Source organism: Micromesistius poutassou, assembly GCF_964030765.1.
Source record: "Micromesistius poutassou genome assembly, chromosome: 14".
In the NCBI taxonomy this organism is placed as follows: Eukaryota; Metazoa; Chordata; class Actinopteri; order Gadiformes; family Gadidae; genus Micromesistius; species Micromesistius poutassou.
In genome coordinates, this window is record NC_140284.1 from 3050048 (window position 1) to 3054716 (window position 4669).

A 4669-nucleotide genomic window follows, 5' to 3' on the forward strand; every position below is an offset into this window, starting at 1 on the left:
TAAAAGAAGGAATGTCAATTTAAGTACGCCTCAGCTCCTTCACTGCTACAATATTAATAATAATGAAGCTGAATAGATAAACGAGATAAAGGAAAACATAAGGGGCAGAAAAAAACTGGGTAAGCATTACTGTAAAGTTTGTATTCACAGTTGAATAATTGAAGATGACTGAAAATTTATAATTTAAAATGAAATGCTATTATTTGAATACTGTACAACTTTTGTCATCTATAGTTAAAATAATGTAGCATACAATTTAATTTTGTCTATTGCAACTGGGAAATGGTTCATTTATTATTACAGTTATAATATTTTTTGGAAATTGTTTGTCTACACCCTTTTTCTGTATTATTTGACGACTTGTCCTTTTTGGTCTTTCCCAGCCACTGTAGTGCCTGAATGAGGTCACTATTCAAGATGGCGCTGCCCATCCGCAGGAACGCGAGTCTCTTCCTCAGATTCATTCAGAATCGAAAGTGTTCTTCTACGAAACGACTGCTGTGCACCGCACCATGCACTGAGATCAAGGTAGAGGAGCCGAATTTCATTTTAAAGCCAGAAGTGTGTAAATCTTTCACAGTCCAGGGAAATCGAAAACGTAAAGGGTAGTGAGTGTCCGATAGGCTGTCATTGGCTCATCAGAGCTCAAGCTGCGGGGCTGATTCAGAGGATGCTGTGCGAATTCATTGATTGTTTGATTGATCGATTATGTTGAAATGGTTGAACAATGTCTACTTAATGTCTGTACGCGGATACATGACGAGTAGACACTTTGTTTGCATTAGAGGCTGTTATATGGGTGGACGTTATTGGTTTCTATAATATTTATAATATATAAGAGTCCATTGGTTGGTTGGGAAGTTACATTATACAATATAAATATATAGTGATACTGATACTTACTGATAACGGATACTGTTAAATATGTTTTAACTGAACAAATATGAATAGAAAGTATTCCTACAATAAAATTAAACGTATACGATTGTATGGTCACTATTAGGTAAATTGGCAACAACACATTACCCCATTTGTTCTATTTCCTGTTCTATTTCAAACAGGCCACGTTTTGTATGCCAGGCTCTCTGATTGGTGGTTCTAAGCTAGTTCCCATGCTAGTTCCCATGACAACACCAGATGTCCCAGATACACGTTACCATAACTAGCATGACGTTACCTAAGGGGAGGTCTTGTCTACCTGTCATTTTAAATCTCTCTCTCTCTCTCTCTCTCTCTCTCTCTCTCTCTTCCCCCCCCCCCCCCCCCCCCCCCCTCTGGGTGATGGATGAGCTGTGGGGTGGGATGTAATGTGGGGATGGAATGTGCGCACACCACCGTGCACGCCTGTCTGTGTTTTGTTTAGGTCTGGTGGAGTGTGTGTCTGTGTGTGTGTGTGTATGTGTGTGGGGGTGGAGGCTTCATTACCTGTAATAACATCCAAAATTAAGTGTTACTTTTCATTTGTTTTCAAACCTTTCAAAAATGACCACCGACAGCTGTGGTGAACGTCACCACAGGTGTGTGTGTGTGTGTGTGTGTGTGTGTGTGTGTGCGTGGGTGTGTGTGCTCGCACTGCACGCGCCTGCATACATGTGTGAAACGTTGTCAAACCCCAATACAAATATTGATGTTAATAATGATAACTTTATGTTTTCTACGCGCCTTTTAACACAAGTAATGCGTCCTTTCAACCAAAACTCTCTCGCTCTCCCCTCCTCTCTGCCTGCCTTGCACGCCCGTGGTCTTCTTAATGGCTGATATCAGTCATCTCAGCCCTGCATTCCAGGACAGGAAACAGGAAGTGGTGGCTAATTTTCCTCAGTGTTCTCCCCGGCCTTGTGTCGGGTGTCAGTTAAAACCATTAGACCCCCCCCCCCCCCCCCCCCACCACCACCACCCTCCTCCCCTCTCTCTTGGGAGCGAACTGGAAGTGTGTGTGTGTGTGTGTGTGTGTGTGTGTGTGTGTGTGTGTGTGTGTGTGTGTGTGTGTGTGCGTGTGCGCGTGCGTTCATTAACTGAACTATTTATTTTTCTACTGTCAGAGACGTCCACTAATTCTCTCCAGCTCCTTCTGGGCAGCGGTTGGCAGTCCTAACCCCTTGTTGATTCCATGCCTCAATTTGACGCCTTACCTGCTGTCAGCCATGCTCTGGTTTCTTGTTTAACGGGCTTGTTTGTCTTAAACTAATTAACATGGTTACAGGGAAAGTTTGCGTACGTACGTATGTGTGTATGTAGTAGTCCGCCCCACGTCTGTGAATTGCAGTGCAGTGTGGAGTTTCGTATTCAATTTGAAAGCTAACTGCCATTTTAAAGTACACATTACATTACAATATGACTTTGGGTTTAAAATAACTCTTTGTTTCTCTTTGTCCTTTATCAATTTATAGTAATGGGAATAAATCCATCTTGAAGATGTGAAATCGAAACCTGCAACATTTCAGCAACGGGTTACTGAAATATACTGAAAGGGTGCTCTGGGTTATGGTCAACAGAAATAAACGCCTAAGACCTAATTTGACGGTACTGCGTTTGCTTGTATAAGTATAATAGTATAATACAATTATCGAAATGTAGTTAGGAAGCCCTTATTGCTACTTCCTTACTGTTACTGCTAAAAGCTGTATGGTACTGTACACAGTAACTACAACACAGGCCTCTGGGTCACCTCACCTCCAAGCGGCCTTCTCAGCAGTTTCAAGGATTTTAATTAAAGCGAGCCGCTGGCTGGCGTGGATCTGGTGGTCGGCAGGAGCTGAGGAAATGATCTCCGTCTTGGGGGAGAGTGTTTCAGGAACCGGCTCCTCAGTCCGCGCGTTACCGTAATTACAGATTGATAAATTTATGAAGTGTGAGCTGGTTATTTCTGCTGTGAGGGGGACTTTAATGTGTTTCTTCAGGGGCGTATTGCTTCAGCCATTAATATATTATATTCATGCGTTTCCCGTCTGTGAGGTGGGGCGAAAAGCAACACCTCAACGCAGAATAAGAGCAGCGGCTGTGACTTCATATAAATATATGAATGTATGTATTGTATATTATGCACCCGGTGGACGTTGAGGGATGAGGAGGAATCGGTTTTGGCGCGAATGTGTTTACACTGTAGTCAGTCACGTTAACATGAGGGGCTACATGGAGGTATTCTTCTTCACCATCTCCACGTGCACGGTCCTCTGGCGTGCACGTGGGGGTCATGGAGAACCAACCGCGACGGCCCGGTTCTCTGCAGAACAGTGAGATGTCTGCTGTACCAACGTTTATGTATTTTTAAAACACCACTTGTGTAAATTGAAAGTTTTCCCATCTGGGGGGAGCTGTCAAGGATTTAATTTTCCTCCTTTTTTTTTTTTTTTCTTTTCACCCTCTCAAAGATGCATGACCAGCAGGGCATGTTTGTAGAAAAGGGTGATCCATACATTCTCCGTGTTTTCTGTGTGTGTAAACGCGGCCCTGGTGACGGTAAAGACTTAGCGTTGGCATCACGTGTTGACTTTTCCACCGAGGGCCCAGCACGCGCTGCTCTGAGCTCGGGGGGGGGCGGGGGGGGGGGGGGGATGGGGGGCCACTGCCGTCAGGCCCCGGGGCCCATCCTCCGCACCCGGTTATTTTTGGAGGGCCGTCGGGCCGGGCCCTGCGGGTGGGGTGGGGGGGGGCACTGGTTCTGAAGGGCCTCTAGTGCCATTAATCAGCAGCGGGCCCCCGTGGCGCACGCAGGGGCCCCGGGCCCCTGCTCTGCCACACTGCAGCGCTCTGTTCCTCTCTCTCTCTCCGCGCGCCGCACCACGGGGCGCTCGGAGGAACCTCATCAATCTCACCTGTCCAACACGTCAGCCACAGATTTAATCAAACGCTCGCCCCCCCGCACCCCCCGCACCCCCGCACCCCCCACCCCGACACACCGCTCTGAGAGAAGAAAATAAATGAAGAAGAAGAAGAAGAAGAAGAGAAAGGCTCACCCAACGCTTCTGGCCTCCATCCTGTCTTCCATACCCCACATCGCTCCGTATTTCTTTTCTCTTTGCTTTTCTTATTCTTCCTCTCCCAACATCCATCACTCCTGCTCGTGTGTGTGTGTGTGTGTGTGTGTGTGTGTGTGTGTGTGTGTGTGTGTGTGTGTGTGTGTGTGTGTGTGTGTGTGTGTGTGTGTGCGCTCGCGTGTGTGTGCGTGTGCGTGCTTTCTTTTCGGCAGTCATTCACACTTTGTCTCAAGCTGTGTGTATTCTGATAGTGCCTAGACAAACACACACACACACGGCGCTCTCTGGTTCTTTTAAAGTGGAGCCTGGATACTGTTGACCCTGTTAGCTCCGTTAGCCCCGTAAGCTCTGTTAGCCCTTAAAGCCATGTTAGCGCTGATCAGTGAAAGGAGCTCTGTCGCTGGACCACTAACAGGTCCCAGGGCGGAGGAGGAGGAGGAGGGGAGGAGGGGGGCTATGTTCTGAAGAGAGTCTCTGCGTTCTGGTTCTGATGATGGCGGAGCTCACCGGGGGGAGACCTGGACAGGAGCCAGACACTGAGCCCAGTGTGCGGAGCCGCCCGGCGGGGGGTTAAGAGAGGGAGCGGGGAGCGGGACCCCCCCCCCCCCGGGGGGGCCGGGCGGACGGAACCAGAGTAACAGGGACCGTCCTTAATCCCGAGGCCCACCGCTAGGCTTCCAGAGACGGGTTCG